At 41.8% G+C, this 20570-nt stretch overlaps 1 protein-coding gene across 1 annotated transcript in view; it reads right to left on the minus strand.

The window, feature by feature from the left end:
- Window positions 1-20570, minus strand: part of PPP1R17 (protein phosphatase 1 regulatory subunit 17) — a 749123-nt gene that overhangs the window by 363171 nt on the left and 365382 nt on the right. The window lies entirely within an intron of this gene.

The raw sequence follows: 20570 nt of genomic DNA on the forward strand, positions 1-20570 counted from the left end.
AGGGGACGTCGCCCAGCCCCCGCCCCCACCGTGGCCATAGCCTCCCTGGGCCGCCCAAGGGCGAAGTTGCAGAGCCCAGGTGCGCACCTCTGCGAGGGTGACCGATGAGCCCTCCTGAGCCCCTAGTGTGAGCACAGTCAGGTCCCAGGAGGCCAGGGGCAAAGATGTAGGTGAAAGGAAAGGTGCCTTCCAGGAATAGAGGAGTTTGCCCATGCCAGACAACCTCAGGAGGCTGGGTGGTGGCATACAGGTTTAAATGAACATATCACCAAGCTCAAGGACCCGGGTTTGAGCCCCCCGGGCTCCCCACCTGCAGGGGCGGGATGGTGGGGGGGAGCTTCACAAGCTGTGAAGCAGGTCTGCAGGCATCTTGCTTTCCATCTCTGTATCATCCCCTCCTCTCTCAATTTCTCTCTGTCCTATCTTATAAAGAGAGACAGAGAGAGAGAGAGGCAAGGAACACCTCTATCTCTTGTCCCTCCCAGGCACAGGACTGTCTCTGATTGTTTCCACCCGAAGATACATACATCTGCTCTCAGTTCAACCGTGTCCAGAATCCTCTACCCCATTAAGGCCCCTAACTTTTCCTAGTGTCTGACTGCTGCCCATCTAAGAGCAAGAAAGTAAAGATGCATCTGGAAATAGAACCTGACTTTAAAATTATTATTATTCTTATTATTGTTTTGACAGTCCTCTTTAGTTCCTGGCAGACAGATGAGTCCCTCCAGCCCCACCCTACCCCCAGGGCACAGCAACAAGCCTGCTCCTTGTTTCCCTGGCTCAGATAGCCTTGCACATCCACCTAGTCTTGCCAGGGTCACAGATTGATGCTGGAAGCAGAGACTGCGACAGGAGAAGCCTGCCGTCTCCCCTTCTGGCAAGATGGGAGAGCTCAGAAGAAAAGCAGCTGGCAGGATGTCTGGGGAAGAAGCAAACACTCAGAAGCGTCTCATCTCAGAGCTTTGTTCCAAAGGAATTCAAGCAGAAGAGTGGGGTTTCTGGGCTCAGACCTCAGAGACTGTGACATTTCTTTCCTAAGTTAAATGCACAAGTCCAAGGCGACTTTGTCCTGCAGCAGCACACGGCTGGACGTCTGGGTATCACGTGGTGTGTGAGTACAGGGTGTGGGACTAATCTCTGTGGCTACATCCTGCAGACCTCACAGAGGACCCCTGGCATGGAGACCCGAGCTGCCCCTCACCAGCACTAACCAAAGCCCGATCTGCTGCTTTAGCTGTTCTCTACCTATTTCCTGGCAACTGCACCCTGAGAAACCACATCACCGGTTCCCACATACATGGGCGTCACAGGAGTCGGGCATGTGGTATCTGACCTCTTAAGGTAGCTCTTCAGGGAGAGGGGAAATAGTACAGGTCAGAACAGATGAAGTCTGACAGATGTGGGTAAAAATCTGACCTCTGCTCCTATTGGAATAATTGTGTGTTTTGTTTTCCCTTTTGCTGATGTGGTGGATTACATTTAGCCTTTTATGTGAAGTAAGGAACCCACATGCTCAAGGACAACTGAGTAACTAAGTTGATACACACACACACACACACACACACACACACACACACACACACACATATATGTATTTGTCTCCTTCACCTCATCTGGGATGGAACTTGAAGGAATCATGTTAAGTGAGATCAGCCAGAAAAAGGACAAATGCCTGATGATCTCACTTATAAGTGGAATTTAAGAAACAAGGACAGAACGGGAAAACACAAAGTGGAACTTGGACTGGGCTGGGTTGTATCGCACCAAAGCAGAGAACTCTGGGGAAAGAGGACAAGAGAGGGGGCTGGGGATGGGTTTTTGGGATCCTGGTACATGACCACGGAGAAGGACCCAGATTAGGGGGTGGGAGTGTTTTGCAAACACCTATCCTAGGGAGATCAGAAATAGCAAATTGTACCCATATGTCAACACTGTACTGTGAACTATTAACACTCCAGTAATATGACTTAAAAAGACCCTGCCTCATCACTAACCTCTTATTACAGCTTGGTTGAGAGAGTACAAAAAATACAGGAGGGCCGGAGTAGATATCAGAGTGGTTCTGCAAAGAGACTTTCAAGCCTGAGGCTCCAAAGTTCCAGGTTCAATCCCCCACAGTACCATAAGCCAGAGCTGAACAGTGCTCTGGAAAAACAAACAAACAGACAAACAAACAAAGGACAATAAATACATGAAAGGACTGGATCAGATTGCCTGGACTCTTTGCCTTCTTCCTGATGCCTTTCTCCCCTCATCTCCCAACATGAAAGAACAGCAGGTTCTCTCATTTAAGCTTTTTAAATAATTATGTATCTCTTCTTTTGACCTGAATTAAATGTCTTATTTGTTTAAATATCTGAAATGTTTTGTTTTATCATTGGTATATGTGTACATGTAAATATGACAAAATAAAAATGCATTTCTCTTTAAGTAGAAGAAGGCGTAAATAATATAGGATGTGTACTGCCCAAGGGGCACTGACGACGTGTAGGCTCATTCTAGTTTTCTTCCTTTTAAAAACATTTATTTTTATTTATATATATTATATGGAGACAGAGAAAAATCGAAAGGGATGGAGCAGATAGAAAGAAAGAGAGAGAGACCCAGAGACTCCTGAAGCCCTGCTTCACCACTCATGAAGCTTCCTCCCTGCAGGTGGGGACCAGGGCTTGAACTTCCAATCTTGTGCACTGTAGTATGTGTGCTCAGCCAGTTCCAACTGCCCGTCTTTCGTGCGTGTGTGTGTGTGTGTGTGTGTGTGTGTGTGTGTGTATGAAACAGAGGTGGGATCAAAGCCTCATTCTTTCATACATGGTGCTGGAACTCAGGGCCTCACACTCGCAAGTCCTGTTTCCAACTGCTGCAGCCTCTCCCAGGCACTCCCTTCTATTTTTTCCGCCACATGCCTTTGTTTGTGTACTCCATTCTAAGAATTCCCTCAAGGTTCCTAGCCATTGCCTTTTCATGCCAGGAAGAAGCAGAGGGGGAGGGTGGGAATTGGATATCCTATCTGCTACATTAATTCCGAGTGGAGTCTGTTCTTAAGGTTCATTTTTCTTTCTTTGTTACAAAATGTATCATGACTCCAGACATCTTGCTCTCTGCTTTTAGGGCTTGAAAGGGGAGTTTGTGGCATTAGTTAAGTGACATTTTCTTGGCCATATACTCTGGAACAGGTTTCCCTCACCAAAGTTACTTCCAGTGAAGCATTGTGTAACTGATGATCAGCTCCAGCACTGACCCCCTCGCACCTGAACTTCACCCCCTCGGACTACTTGCACCCTTATTAGAAACTGTTTTCTTGCTTCGTCTGTGTGTGGCTCTCTGATCTATGAAGAAAACATGTTCTTATTTTTTAATCAGTGATTTAATATTATTAACAAGATTGTAAAATAATAGGGTATAATTCCACACAATTCCCACCACCAGAGTTCCCAGTCCCATTCCCTCCACTGGAAGCTTCCCTAGTCTTTATCCCTCTGGGAGCCTGGACCAGAATTCTTTATGGGATGCAAAAGGTGGAAGGTCTGGCTTCTGTAATTGCTTCTCTGCTGAATATGGATATCCTTATTTTGAAGAAAAAGGAAAATGCTCAAGTTTTAATAAGAGTCTCTTGCTTTAAGCACCTGGTTATCTTGATCACATCCAAAGAGTGTGGTTACAGTAGGTTCAAGTATAATCTCACGTGATAGTCTCCCATCCCCTCTGACATTTTTTTTTTCTGACCTGAGCTCACTGCATTCAATACTTTTCTAACTTATGGGGCATCTTTTTTCCAATAGGAGTTTTACTAGTCAGTTTTTCAGTGGAAACTCAAAGTTTAAAGTCTTCTGTTAAGTAGCTATGTGACAGGGTCATAGGAAGCAGAGAACCTATATTCTGGCTTTTCATACTAAATTATTTAGCATAGTGTTCTAACCTCATGAGAGATCCAGGTGGATATAAGAACTCTTGACAAAATTGGAAAACCAAGACAATGCATCCCCAGAAAAGTATATTCTCACATTCTAAAATGTTACCAAGCCAATCGCTCCCTGTTATTTCTAGTCAAAGCTGTTCAGTAAGTTCCCATTATAAGATGTGTCTCTTTCTTTGGCATTTTCTCTCTGATCTCCTGAAATCCCTGATCTACTGCTATCTGGGATTACATGTTTTCATACTTATTCAGACTACTAAGATATCATGTAAACAAAGCACCACATATGTGAAAACAACTGATGTAACTGGAATATAGGTTGGAAAACTTGATTGGGGGTCTCATATAAGGATGCCAAGTCCAAGGTTGTGAAGGGTCACTAGAGAATAAAACCAGTGGACCCACTTTTGTTACACTGTGTCCATTGACTTTGTGCTTGTGGAAAAGAGACATGGCATGCATGGCAGGTTCTCAGTGTCTGCAAAAATGAAGAGTTGGGATGTCGCTCACCTCTTAAGGCGTGCAACTTGCCATGCTTGGCCTCCATTACATTATTCCAACTGTTCTATTTCGTTATGTAATGGCTTTCATCTATGTAAAAAAGCATTGGTGTACACTTTGTTCAAACCGTATGCAAGAACTGAATGCAAATGTTCCTGGCTTGGGTGAAGACAGGTTTGAAGGCTCAGGCACCAAGTCACCTCCAAGCTTCCTGAGTCTGAGGAACAAGGTTAGACAACCTCTTTCTTTCTACAGGAATACTTCCTGAGTCGAAACTGTTGTTTTTTTGTTTTTTTTTAAGAGCTTGGACTTTTTTACTTCTTATTATTAATATTGGATAGAGAAAGCCAGAAATCAACAGGGAAAGGGGAGATGGAGGGAAAGAGAGACCAAGACACATGCTGCCCTGCTGCACCACTCACAAAGCTTTCCCCTTGCAGGTAGGGACAAGTTGAATTGCTTCATTGCACATCAGTCTGTCTTTATGTCTTGCACTCTTCCTCCAACTCAAGAAGTTCTCATTTCTCTCCTCCTCCGCCGCCTCCTCCTCCTTCTCCCCCTCCCCCACATACCACCACCCTCCTCCTCTTCCTCTAAGGAGACCATCTCTTACACAGGACACCCAGACCTTTCTTGTATACAGCAGTATCATGCTTCCCTGAAGCCATACCATTACTGTTGCTACCACACAACTGGGGACTCAGTTTCCATGAACTGTGCTGCATTCAGAATTTCATTCAGGTCGTGCATGATGTCTAACTTGCAGTTATGTCCAGATTCTACAGGCCTTGGCAACAGGGTGATATAAGCTCTGCGTTTTTCTGATTTTTTTTTTCTTTTCTATATTGGGGGATTAGTGGTTTACAGTCAACAGTAAAATGCAGTAGCTGGTCCATGTGTCACATTTCTCAGTTTTCCACATAGCACTCTAACCCCACGTAGATTCTCATCGTGTCCCAGGACCTGAGCACTCCCACACCCCTCCCACCCCAGAGTCCTTGACTTTGGTGCAGTCCACCAGACCCAGTGCACGTTCTGCTTTGTGTTTTACCTTCTGTCTCATTTTTCAATTTCTGTCCATGAGTGGGATCATCCCAGATTCAGCTTTCTCTTTCTGGCTGATCTCACTTCATCCAAGATGAGGTGAAGAAGGTAGACTCAGCATTTTTAATAGGTGAGTCATATTGGTAGACACTGACTTCTTTGTTGAAATTAGGATACAAGCTCTGGCATTTTCTGTCTTTCTTTTTTATTTTTACTTTTTTCTTTTCTTTTTCCAGAGCACTACCATGCTCTGGTTTATGGTGGTACAGGGGATTGAACCTGGGACTTCAGAGCCACAGGCATGGAAGGTTTCTTCCCATAAACATTATGCGTGAGCTCACTCTATGTGAGTTTGAATTTTTCTACAGAAAAACCTCACCTCGAGAAAAAGCAGCAGTGACCTTTCATATCCAACAGCAGCTCACCCTGAGCAGCCACCATAATGTTCAGAGTTTCACCTTTAAAGTGAGAATATTACCATATATGTGAGAATAGTTGTGAGGATAAAATGCAAAAGTTTATGAAAAACGCATCGCTCGCCTCCCAATTCAAGGTAAGTCAGAATCTATTATTGCCATTATTAGCGTAGTACAGACATATCAGCTCTTGCTAAGTATGAATGGGTATGTTTTCCAAGGGTAAATCCTGGTAGTACACTGTGATGCACATTTTCCCAGTGAATGTAAGACATTTCAATAAACAAAGAGTAGGACCCTTCCTACATAGGGAAAGTCTCAGATACAAACATACATGCACATATCTTTAATAGTATTTACTTTATAATGTCAAAAATAGTTGGAAAGTCAGTGACCAGGAAGATAGTTGTGAAAACCAAATGTATAACAAAAGCAGAGATCCTATATGTGAAAGATACCTACATCTAAACTTCTGCATTTTTTTTGCATTTTACCAGTGATTTAATATTGGTTTGCAACATTCCAAGATAATAGGGGTATAATTCCACACAATACCCATCACCAGATTTCCATTCCTTTCCAGTGAAAACTGGAATAGTTCTCCCCAAGGTCGCTGATACGGGCTGCCTTTATAATGATCTATATTTATATCTAGATATAGGCATGTAAATTTTTGCCATTGGTTTCCTGTGTCCCTGCCTTAACTTCCTTTCTAAGTCGCACCTATGCCTGTTATTAATTCCAAGTGTCCTTCCTTCCTTCTTTCCCTCTTCTCTGTCAGATAAAAGAAACAGTGCCTGACTTTCTCTGGTGTTTTCCAGGCTCTCTTTCCTTTCAGTGATGGTATAAAAACAAGGCTCTTATTGACAAAAGCTCCGTGCCCTGGTGGAATGGGGGTTCCGAGCCCTCTGGTCATCTTCTCCTATCATTTACTCCTCTGGGAGTGTGGACAAGAATTCTTTTGGGGGGGCAGAAGGTGGAAGGTCTGGCTTCCACAACTGCTTCTCCAGTGGACACTGACATTGGCAGATGGACCCACATGTCCAGCCTGTTTCTAGCTTTCCCTAGTGGGGTGGGATTCTGGAGAAGTGGGGTTCCAGGACACATTGAGTCACCTGCCCAGGGAGCTCAGGATGGAATGATAGCATCTGCAACCTGGTGTCTGAATGACAGTACAAGCTTCTATTTTTCAGTTTACCTTTTAGGCACCAGGATTATCTCTGGGATTAGATGCCCACATGGCATCTCCACTGATCCTATTGGTCATTTTTACTTCATTTTCTTTTTTAATAGAGGTGACAAAGAGGGAGAGAGAAAGAGGAGAGAGAGAAAGAGAGTGACAGAGACAGAAGAAATACTTGTAAACCATCTCCAATTCTCATGAAGTTTCCTCCTGCAGGTGGAGGTTTCGGACTTGAAGCTGAATCCTTCGCCTTGGTAACATGGGCCCCTTATCAGCCATGCCACCACTCAGGCCCTGTGCAAGCTACTAACATATCTAATGCCAAACCAAGTCATTATCAGAAAAGTCAGAGTTTTGGGATGAACTCTCTGCAAGTCTTCATTAATTTCATAAGCGAAAATGAAAGTAGTCACAGCATAGCTCTGGCATCTTTTTGGTGGGGATCACTCGAGAGTCTCAAGGATGAAATCCCTATACTCAACTGCAGAAGTACATCACATGGATGCCATAACTTTCAGAACATAAGAAGAATCACTAGAGTGATTCTTAAGATTGAGGACCTTATGTCCTTTCAGAGTTTGGGGGAAAACAAACAGCACTATAATGACAACTCTGTGGAGAGGAAGGTAAATCACCAGGATCATTTTTAATATTAGGAAGGGCAGCCGGAACTCAGTAAGTTCAGAGACCTTAAAGTGAAGCAGAAAGTAAGAATCAAGCAGAAAATAACTTGAGGGATTCATCAGAGCCCTGAAAAAAAATCCAATTAAGTCGCAGGTCCATAGGACAAGATTTCCAAATTTTTCTAGGCATAAATATCATCCAGGGGTATATATGGCATACCATTTATTTATTTATTGCCACCAGGTTTATTGCTGGGGCTTGGTGACAGCACCTACAAATTTACTGCTACTAGCAAACAGTTTTTTCCTTTATTCCTTTCTATTTATTTGACAGGACAGAAAGAAATTGAGAGGGGAGAGGGAGATAGAGAGGGAGACAGAAAGACAGACACCTGCAGACCTTATCCCCTACTCATGAAGCGTCTGTCCTGCAGTGATGAGCAGGGGCTTAAACCTGGTCCCTTGGCATGGCAATGTGTACACTCAACTGGGTGCACTACTGCCAGAACCTCATACTAATTCTTAAATGTCATTTCCACCTACTCAATCTCTCAGCTACTTCACTACCTGATCTGCAAACATTCCTGGAATGTCTACACATTCAAGTATTCATGTGTTGGTCCGGGAGATGACACAGTGGGTAAAGCACTAGACTCTCAAGTATTCATGTGATATATTTCATATTACCAGTGAGTACAATATTGCAGATAACATAAAAATCAGAGGATGGGCTGGTGAAATAGCTCATTTGAATAGTGTTTTGCTTTTCCATGTGTGTGAAGTAGGTTCAGACTTGACCCCTGCCATATTGAAAAAAGTTTCAGTACTAATTCTCCTTCTCTCTCTCTCTCTCTCTCTCTCTAAAAAAAAATCGAGGAAATATGCAGTCTTGTGAGATATTTTATATACTATACATAGTCTTTCAAATATCAGTGAGCTGTATATAGATTATGGGGTAGAACAAAGAAGAGGAGAAATTATGACTGTCCATTTCCATTCACAATAAAAAAAATAAGTAGAGGACTTCTGGAGGTGTGTTCATGAGGTAGCACCACGCTCACAGTTGCTCCCCCAAACAACAGTAAAAGTCAACATAGAAATGTTACACATATACAAACTGTTGTATTTTCCTATTGACTGTAAACCATTAATCCCCTCAACAAAGAAAGAAAAAGTCAACATAGAACACACCAACTCTCATCAAACTGCAGCCGGGACTTCTGTGGACATATTTAGCCCTAGGTGCATGTTTGTGAATGTCACCAGGAGCAAGAGAAGGTGAGGAAGAGAACCCCAGCATGGAAGAAGTGGTCAGTACCTGTGGCCTTGCACTTGATGGCTATGTACTGGAGCACTGAGCCAGTTCTGGGAGATTAAATAATCTTTGGGCATTTAATCAGTGACTTTAGAGGCATTAGCAAACTGAACTGCTTTCAAAGATTCACCAAAGTAGCAGGAAAATAATCTGGCTGAGAACTTATGTGGTCTGTCCCAGTATCAAGAGTTAATGGCTTAAGCAGAGTCTCTAGCAGCTGACGGAAGCAGTAAATCCTGCCCTTTTGAACACACAGAAGAAAACAGCTCTACTATAACTAGTTCTTAGAGGACTGGGTGCAGAGAGGTCATATACAACACAGACTTAAAAAGCACATGGGTGAAAATTTGGCAAAATCTACTTTACACGTTCTCCACAGTATATAAACAAAGAAAAATCCAGAACTGTAGTCACAGCGCAACCTGCTACCTCAACATCAGAAAGATCACTAAGTGTACAAGCAGAGGAGACATTTAGCCGCAGGTAAAGCAGACCTTACTGGAAGAAAAGGTAACAGGGACACCAGGAATATTCAGAACCAAAAGGACTTATCAGAGAGAGAATTTATGGAACTTATGATGAAGGCAGTTCAAGAATCTAAACTTAAAATGGAGAAAAATATTCAAGAACTGAAAGAATATTTACTAAAAATTTAGAAAACATGAAAGAATAACTCTGGAGCTCACTGAAGAATTAAGAAGCATGAATGAAGAACCACAGAGTTCCAGTGTGTGAAAGGCACTTTGAATGCAGTACCAGCTCAGATAGCAAGTTTGTGAAGTAGACTCAGTCATGCAGAGGAAAGAATATTTAGACTAAAAGATACAGTGAACTCACTGTGAATTCAAAGATGAAAGGTTTAAAAAAAAATGAAGCAACTCCCCATAAAATAGCAGACTCCATCAAAAAGACAGATGTGAGAAGAGAAAGAATTCTTGTGTAAGAGAAGAAGAAGGAAGCAGAGGTCATATTTAAGGAAATAACAGCAGAACAGTTGCCACCCCTGGGAAATCTTCAGAGCATAGACATCTAGGATACTGAGCAAACATCCAGATACCTGGTTCTAACATGACCAGTGATAAGACACATTCTAAAACTATCAAAACTTAAAGGCAAAGAAAAAATATTTCAGGCTGCTAGGGAAAGGAAACGGCATACTAACGTATGGCTATTATGTTTTCATCAGTGTTCTTATCACAAACTAGAAGTGAAGAGAGTTGACATATCTAAAGTACTAAAAGATAAGCACTATATTTGTCAGCCACAAATATTAGATGGGGAAGTTTCCCTTCAAATATGAGGGAGAAATAAAAGTCTTCTTAAGTGTACAGAAACTAAAAGAACTTGTTACCATGAGACCTAACTTGCAAGAATTACTCAACAGTGTCCCACAAGAAAAGAAGAAACAAAGGGACACAAAATTTATTTTAAAAAAAAAAGTGATAAGTATTAGACCAGAAACAAACAAACAAACAAAAAATCAGGAAAGAGCAGTGAGATGGAAATGGAAAGTAAGTGGTCCGGGAGGTGACACAGTAGATAAGACTTTGGATTCTCAAGAATGAGGTCCTAGTTCAATCCCCGGCAGCAAATGTACCAGAGTGATGTCTGGTTCTTTCTCTCTCACCTATCATTGCTCATTAATAAATAAATAAAATCTTAAAAAAAACTTAAAAAAAAGAAATGGAGAGTAAAAAGTTAACATAATGAAACAACCAAATAATGGTGACTCAAGACCAAGTTAAAAGACACTATTTTAATTTAAAGATTCACTTACTTTTTATGAGAGAAAGAGAGAGAGAATGAGAATGGGAGCATCACTCTGGTACCTGTGGTACTAGGAATTAAACTCAGGACCTCATACTTGAAAGTCCAATACTTTATCCATTATGCTGCTGGCCAGCATATATATATGTTACTAAAAAAGAGATTATTTTAAATACAGTAAGTTAAACATGACACTCATTCCATAATACAAAATATGGACCAAAGGCCCACAGAAAATACATTTGAGAGGGGAGGAGGATGGGATGGGACACAGTTTTTTGGTGGTGGGAATGGTGTTTGTGTACACTCCTATTAATCTGTAGTCATATAAATCACTGTTTAGTTAATATGAGAGGGGAAAATTGATTGAATGTCTCAAACTTTCTAAAGCACAGACTGAGTCTTTTTAATGCATAGCTGAGTCTTTGATATGTTGTCTCTCTTGAAAGCTTAGACCAGGGAGAACAGAAGCAACGAGTGGCACAGCTATATACAAATAATGGCAAAACATAAACTATGGTGATGTTGTGTATGATACAGCAAATCCTAACAAAGGGATATTTCAAACTGAAACCAATTACCAAATAATGTGATTATAGCAATAACTATCTATTGTCTTCTTAAGCCCTAAGACAGCAGGAACCTCCCATTTCCTCTTTAGAGCCTATATTTCTTCCCCCAGTCCTGGAACCTCTAAGGTAGAGCTCACTTTCCTGCATGCTTCTCTCAATTCATACCAAATGATATTGCATCTACCAATCCCAACCTAATCAAGCAACAGGTACTACCTCAGCATGCTTCACTTCAGACTGTGTCCAGAGATGTCAGACATGGAATGTCAACCCTTCAGCCTCATTATTTGCATGAGACCTTTCCTTTCATGGTATTCTCTAATTCCATTCCAGAAGGTTCACTTCCTAACAAAGTCCCAAAGCCTACATATAGACGTGGTACCCTGAGATAGAGTATATGTTCATATGTATCCATAAATTAGGGCAAAATATATACCTGAAAGCAAAAATATACAATAGTCTGTAGTGAGTCAGGATAAAATTCATAATGAAATAGTGTCTACTTAGACTTAGATACCCTCCTCACCTACTTCCTATTACAGTTCTCTCACTCACCCAAAGCTAACCTTATCAAAGCAAGGACTGCAAAAGCTGAATAAGGGCAAGAGACTGGCATACTTTAACCATGACTTTTTAGTCACTATCAGGCCACCCCATCAGCTGGGTTCCTAGTCAGGGAGTCTGGAGAACCCAAACAGACATGATGGGCTTAGACCTCAAATAAATCCCTCTCTCCATTGTCACCGGTCATTACTATCAGGAACAACACAATAGACCCCTTTGTGAACCCCCATAGGACTTTGCCCTCAACTTGGATCAACAATTGTAGAGAGTGTTCCATCTTCTGAAGGGAGGATGGACAACATACTCTGTGCTACACATGAGGAAGATGGGTTGATATTGGGGCAGCTTGGAACGTTCCTACTCATGACCTCAAAATGTGAGCTCAGATCTACAGGGATGCAGAGGTTACATAGGCTCCTAAGCTGAATATGGGCCCCAGATAACATCAAATCAATGGGGATTACAGTCAACAATATTTATACCCCTTTCCCATATTAGGGAGCTACTCTCTTCCCTAATCCAGTTTTCTGGTCCTTTTCCCAGACATGACATCATCTCCCCGGACAATAACTTGGATCCACCTGCATATCAGATTTCAAGCACAAGGGGGAAAAGAAAAAGAAAAAAAACTAGTATAGCCTCAGGCCCTTTGGAATATAACTAAAATATGCCTACTAGCTATCTACAAAATGGAGGACCCCCCAACTCTTCATCTGCACTATTCCAGTCTTTAGGTCCATGATTGGTCAACAATTTGTTTGGCTTTGTATATTAACTCTCTTTTCAACCACCAGGTTCCAGATTCTAGCATGATGCCCACCAGACTTCCCTGGACAAACAGCCCCACCAATATGTCCTGGAGCTCTGCTTTCCCAGAGCCCTTTCCCACTAGGGAGTATGGATCGACCTATCAACACCCATGTTCAGTGTGGAAGCAATTACAGAAGCCAGACCTTCCACCTTCTGCATCCTACAATGACCTTGGGTTCATACTCCCAGAGGGTTCTAGAGTAGGAAAGCTATCAGGGGAGGGGATGGGATACAGATTTCTGGTGGTGGATATTATGTGAAGTTTTACTGCTCTTATCCTGTGATTCAGTCAATGTTTCCTTTTTATTAACAAACAATTTAAAAAATAAAGAAAGTACATTTGAAATCAGTGATAAACACATAGAACCATACCCACACAAAGTGACAAACAGGGCTATGAACAACTATATGCCATCAAGCTAGAGAATCTGGAAGAAATGGAAGAATTCCTAGAAACATATGCTCTTCCAAAACTGAACCAGGAAGAACTACAAAACATAAATGGACCAATCACAGACAAAGAAATTGAAACAGTCTTCCCAACAACAAAAGTCCTGGACCAGATGGCTTCACAAATGAATTCTACAGGGCCTTCAGGAAACAGTCAATACCTATACTTTTAAAGCTCTTCCAAAACATAGAAGAAACAAGAACACCCCTTCCACCTTCTATGAAGCCAACATCACCCTGATACCAAAAGCAGATAGGGACACAACAAAAAAGGAAAAGTACAGACCAATATCTCTGATGAACATAGATGCTAAAATATTAAACAAGATCCTGGCAACCGGATACAGCAGTATATCAAAAAGATTATTCATCACAACCAAGTGGGATTTATCTCAGGAATGCAAGGCTGGTTCAATATACGTAATTCAATCAATGCCATTCACCACATCAATAAAAGCAAAACCAAAAACTACATGATTATCTCAATAGGTGCAGATAAAGCATTTGACAAAATACAATAACCATTTATGCTCAAAACACTACAAAAAATGGGAACAGATGGAAAATTCTTCAAGACAGTGGAGTCCATATACAGTGAGCTGAGACCTACAGGGATACAGAGGTTACATAGGCTCCTGTGCTGAATATGGGCCCCAGATTAAATCGATAGGATTTACAGTTAACAATACTTATATACTTTCCCCTTATTTGGGAGATACCCTCTTCCCTGATCCAGCTTTCGAGTCCTATTTCCAACTATGACACCATCTCCCTAGACAGTAACCTGAGTCCACCTGCATATTAGATGTCAGGTGCAAGCAAAATCTAATAAAGTCATGGGCCCTTTGGAATATGCCTAAAATAGACCTGCTAGCTTTTTCCAAAGTGGATACCCCAAATCTTCATCTGAACTATTCCAGTCTTTAGATTCATGATTAGTCAACAATTTGTTCTGCTTTATAGCTTAACTCTTTTTCAGCCATCAGGTTCCAAATGATGCATGATGCCAATTTGATTTCCATGGCTAGATTACCAGACCAATGTGTCCTAGAGCCCCACCTCCCCAGATCCCTGCCCCACTAGGGAAAGAGAGAGATAGGCTGGGAGTATGGATTGACCTGCCAGTGCCCATGTTCAGCAGAGAAGCAATTACAGAAGCCAGACCTTCCACTTTCTGTACCCCACAATGGTTCTGGGTCCATACTCCCAGAGGGAAAAAGAATAGGAAAGCTATCAGGGGAGGGGATTGGATATGGAGTTCTGGGGGTGGGAACTGTGTGAAATGTACACCTCTTATCCTATGGTCTTGTCAATATTTCCATTTGATAATAATAAAATTTAATAATAATAATAAAATTTGATAAATAAAAATTTAAAAATAAATAACACCAATAGCATAGATTTTTTAAAAAATAGAAATAATTGGGAAAAGGATAAAAAATATAAAATAGTCCCCAAACAAAAAAATCAGAATGACGGTAAGTAAACCACATATATCAGAATTCATCCTAAATGTGAATTGCCTAGACTACCTATCAGAAGATGGGGAGGGGGGCAGGCTAGATAGATTAAAAAAACAAGACCCATCTGTTACATTCCTACAGGGAACATATCCAGAGGACAGACAAGTAGAAGTTCAATGTGGCAGGCTAGAGCAAGGCATTCCAAACCAATAATGTGGAAAAAAATGAAGAAGCATTTATTTTGCCCTTGAATAAGAGTTTTAGATGAAGAAGGGAATAAGAGAGATGAACACTATGTCATGGTGAAAGGGTCATTCTAAGAAGACATAACCATTACTAATATACGAACTTCCAATGTGGGTACACTCAGATACATAAAACAAATACTTCATGTCCTCCAGGGAGACATGCACAGCAAAGCAATGGTAGGAAATCTTGGCACACCACTCACAGCAAGAGACAGGCCATCAGAACAAAAAATGAACAAAGCCTTAAATGAAGCCATGGATAAGATTGACTTAACAGATATATTCAGAACATTCCACCTCAAAAGAAATAAGTACACATTCTTCTCAAGTGCACATAGACCATTCACAAGGATTGGCCATATGTTGGGATACAAAAACAGCCTTAACAAATATGTCAGTATTTGATTTGCCAAGATTTTGTTGCATCAGTGTTCATCAGGGATATAGGTCTATTGTTTTCTCTTCTGATGGAGTCTTTTCCTGCTTTGGGGATCAGAGAGATGTTAGCCTCCTAGAATATGTTTGGGAATGATTCCCCCTATTCAGCTTTCAAGAAGAGTCTGAGGAGAACTGGTGTTAGTTCTTTGAAAGACTTACAGAATTCATTGGTAAAGCCATCTGGACCTGAGCTTTTATTCTTGGGAAGATTACTGATTCAATTTCTGTACTAGTGATTGGTCTGTTTAAGCTATCTACTTCCTTTTGAGTTTAACTTGGCAGATGGTATGATTCTAGGAATACATACACTTCATCTAGGTTGTCCAATTTATTTGCATAGAGATGTTGACAATATTCTCACATGTTTCTTTGTATCTCACCATCTTCAGTTATAATTTCCCTTCTCTCATTCCTGATTGTTTTTGTCAGTTGTCTGTCCTTTTTGGTGAGTATAGCCAGTGGTTTATCTATTTTATTTATCCTTTCAAAGAACCAGTGGGTCTTGGCCTTCTCAGCTTTCTGTCTCAATCAGGGAAGATAATGGGAGGAGTCAATGAAAAGACTTTTTCATTCATTCAATAACTGTTTGTTGGGCCCTGTCCTGGTGAGTCCTTCACTGACAGTGAGTGAAGAGCAAAGAACTTTCTGATGTGTGGAGTTTGTGGTACATGAAGAGGCTGACACAGCCTTTACGTGGCTAAAGACATCTTACAGGTGGACCAGTGTAAGAGGGTGTAAAGTGGGGGGGTGCTTCTTCCCTCCTTTTATTTCTACCTAGAGTGAAGTATGCTATTCTTGGCCTCCTGGTAACCCCCAAAGCCTTCTCTAGGAAATTAATCTTCCAGAACATTGGAAGATGTAGAAAAAAAGACAAGTTTCTTTGCTTCCTTTCCAATCAAGCTGCTCTTGTGTGTTCTCAAGAGTCACACATGGGAACAGCCTGTCCGTCTGTAGGGTGGAGGTAGCAAGCTCTTGTCCCTACCTCTCACTGCAATTATTTTCTGAGCTTAGCCCTGTTAAGTATAAACTTGATCTTTGACTTCCATCTGTCTTATTCAGTAGTTGCACTTGATGGGGAAAAGGATGTGACATATTTTGGACCCCAAATATATGTTTATTGGCTATAACTATATATATATATTCCACCAGGATTATTGCCGGGGCTCAGTGAAGACACTATGAATCCACTGCTCCAAGTGGCAATTTTTTCCATTTGTTTCCTTTCTATTTCTATTTAACAGGACAGATATAAATTGAGAATGGGGGAGGGAGAAAGATACAGAGACAGAGACACCTGCAGACCTGCTTCACTGCTCATGCAGTGTCCCCCCCTACAGGTGGGAAGCAGGGCCTCAAACCCCAGTCCTTGTGCATGATGATATGTGCATTTGACCAGGTGTGGCACTGCCTGGCTACTAGGCTACTACCCATGGAAGAGAAAGGAAAGAAATACTATTGAATAGTCATTGTAACCATTTTATGGTAACACACACTTCATCATAGTGCGTGAGTGGCTAAGTGTACACATCAATCGCAAAGGCCCAGATTCAAACCCCTGGCCCCCAACTACAGGGGGGAAGCTTCATGAGTGATGAAGAAATGCGTAAGGTTTGCCTCTTTCCCGCTTCCTCTCTGTATCCCCTTCTCCTCTCAATTTCTCTCTGTCCTAGCAAGAAAAGTAAAGCGACTTATCCCAAATCCATTACTGACCAAGAGTCAATAAACGGTGAGTTTGGGATTAGTGCAGGTCTCCTCCATAAACATACTTCTCCCCGAGAGAATAACAGTAGCTTGGACGTAACTGGGCTTCTTTGTGGCACAACTCATGTCAATGCTTCATGTGTATCTTTATTTTAACCCTCCCAACAGCTTGTGAGGCAATACTGTATTTAGGCCCTTCAAGAAATTGATCCTTATTATATATGATCATCCCAAACTTGCCTTTCTCCTTCTCACTTATCTCACTTAGCATAATTCCTTCTAGCTCCAACCAAGATTGGTCAGAGAAGGTGGTTTTATTATTCTTAGTAGCTGAGTAGTATTCCATTGTGTAAATATACCACAATGTTCTGAGCCACTCATCTGTTGCTGGACACCTGGCTTGCTTCTAGGCTTTGGCTATTACAAACTGTGCTGCTATGAACGTGGGTGTACACAGATCTCTTTGGATGGGAGTGACTGAGTCCATGGGATATATCCCTAGGAAAGGAATTGCAGGATCACAGCGTAGGTCCACTTCTAACCTTCTGAGAGTCTCCAGACTGCTCTCCACAGAGACTGGACCAATTTACATTCCCACCAGCAGTGCAGAAGGGTTCCTCTGTCCTCACAGCCTCTCCAGCATTTGTTGCTGCTGTCCTTTTTGATATATGCCATTCTCACAGAGGTTAGGTGGTATCTCAATGTTGTCTTTATTTGCACTTCTCTGACAATCAGTGACCTGGGGCAATTTTTCATATGTATGTTAGTCTTTTGTATCTCTTCTGTAGTGAATGTTCTGTTCATACCCTCTCCCCACTTTTGGATGGGGTCATTTGCTTTTTTGATGCTGAGTTGGGTGAGCTCTTTACATATTTTGGTTATTAGCCTCTTGTCTAATATATGACATGTAAATATCTTCTATAAACATAAGTTGAGAAAGAAAAACAGTGAGGGAAAAGAAAAGTAGAACTTGAATGAATTGTATTGCACCAAAGTAAAAAAAAAAAAAAAAAACTCTGGGTGGAGGTTGAGGGTAGATTTTTAGTCTCACCATAGGGCAGGTGGGAGTAAGGCACAGACCTTTGGTAGTGGGATGGTGTTGATATACACCCCTGTTCACTTACAGTCTTATAAAAAAATCACTATTTAATCAATATGAGAGGCTGAAAATAGATTGGAAGTCTCAAACTTTTTGATGCATATACCCCAGTTCTGAGGATATATTCCTTCAATCTTAAGGTTTCAAATTGGTAACCTGATTGAATTTTAACAGAAGGTTTAAATTGTTAATACATTTCTCAAAATGACTATATTAAATCACCAATAGTGTTAGACCAGAAGAAACTGGTTTTATCACTATGTAAAATACAGCTCTATACAGATAACATTAAATGGTTATCAAGGCGAGGTCTTGTATGATACAGCAAATCATAACCATGGGACTGTCAAAGTAAACCAAATTCCCAGATAACCTGGTTCCAATAATAACTATCTATTGCCTTCCTAAATGCTAAGAGAGCAGTTACCTTCCCATTCTCTATAAAATCCGTATTTCCCCCAGTCCTGGAACCTCTGTGGTGTGGCTCATTTTCCTGCACGATTCTCTTGATCTAAACCATTTGATGCTGCATCTGCTGAGCTCAGCCAAGTCAAGGCAGCCAGTACCACTTCGATACATTTCACTTCGGACTGTGTCCAGAGATGCCAGGTGTGGAATGCCAACCCTTCAGCTCCAGCACTCTGGTGAGGCCTTTCCTAGCTCATAGGACTTCTCAGTTTCATATCAGGCAGAGCACTTCCTAGCAAAGTAACAGAACCAGGGCCCATGAGACAGAACACATGTGCACATGTACCCATAAATCAGGGGGATATGTCTTACTGTAAAAGTGTACAATAGTTTGCAGTGATTCAGTAAGTGCAGCAAGCAAGTAGAAAGACTTTTTAAAACGATGCTTTTTTATTAGGTACCATAAAGTCCTTACTCAAATAGTTTCTACTTAGACCTGGATATCCTCCTTGTATAGTTCCTCTTTCACTTCCTTCATTCACTCCGAGACTCACCTTATCAGACAAGGTAAGGACTACAAAAGCTGGATAAGGACAAGAGACTGTCACATTTTAATGATGGCTCCTTTGTTCAACTACCAGGCCAACCCATCATCCAGGGTCCTAGCCAGGGAATTCTGGGATTCCCACATAGACATGTTGGGCCAAGACCTCTAGCAAATCCCCTCTCTCCACTGTCACTGGTCATCTCCATCAGGAACAACATAGTGGACCCTCTTGTGGGCCCCTATAGGACCTTGCCCTCAATGTGGATCAACAATAGTAGGGACAGCCCCATTCTCTGAAGGGAGGCTGGGTCACCATACTCTGCCACTCAAGGAAGGTGGGTCCTGCAGAGTGCAGCCTAGAATGTTCCCAGTTGTGACCACAGAATGCAGCTCAGACCTACAGGGATGTAGAGGTCACACAGGCTGCTGTGCTGAATATGGGCCCCAGATCAAATCAATGGGGTTTACAGTTAACAATATTTATACACTTTTCCCATTATTTGGGAGCTACTCTCTTCCCCGATCCAGCTTTCTAGTCCTATTTCCAACTTTGACACCATCTCCCCAGACAATACCTTTAGCCCACCTAATGTTAGCTGTCAGGCTCAGGCAAAAATTAGTAAAGTCATGGGCCTTTTGAAATATGCCTAAAATAGACCTATTAGCCTTTTCCATAATGGAGACCCCAAATCTCATGTGTTACAGCCTTACATTTAGATTCCTGATTATCAAGCCATTTGTTCTGCTTTTTATCTTAATACTTTTTCAGCCACCAGTTGCCAGATGCTACCATGACCCCAACCTGACTTAACTGGACAGATGACCTCACCAATGTACCTTGGAACCCCACCTCTCCAGCACTCTGCCCCACTAGGGAAAGATAGAAACAGGCTGGGGGTGTGGATCCACCTGCCAATACCCATGTCCAGTGAAGAAGCAATTACAGAAGCCAGAACTCCCACCTTCTGTACTTTATATGGATCCTGGGTCCATGCTCCCAGAGGGATAAAGAATAGGGAAGCTTCCAATGGAGGGGATGGGACATGGCACCTTGGTGTTGGAAATTGTGTAGAATTGTACCCCTCTTATCCTATAGTCTTGTCGATCATTATTAAATTAAAAAAAAAAAACAGTTCAAGATCCCATGTGGAATGAAAATTCAAGCCCAGGGGTTCTGCCTCCAGAAGCCATACTCTCCACTAGCAAACTCAACAGCCTCACATATAAGAAACAACATTAGCTACCCAGGGGTACAGTGGCTAGAGCGCTGGATTTGGCAGTACACGGGCTTTAGTCTGATTTCCAAGCTCACATGTGCCAAAGTGATGCTCTGGTTCTCCTCTCCCTCTTCTCTCTCTGTCTCTCTGTCTCTGTATCTCTCTATCTCTCCCTCTCCCTCTCTCTCTCCCTCTCCCTTTTTCTCTCTCTCTCTCCCTTTTCATGCTAATAAATAATTAGTTCTTTAGAAAATGGATTAAAAAACAATCTTAACCTCAAACTTTTGC

Source organism: Erinaceus europaeus, chromosome 8, assembly GCF_950295315.1.
Source record: "Erinaceus europaeus chromosome 8, mEriEur2.1, whole genome shotgun sequence".
NCBI lineage: Eukaryota > Metazoa > Chordata > Mammalia > Eulipotyphla > Erinaceidae > Erinaceus > Erinaceus europaeus.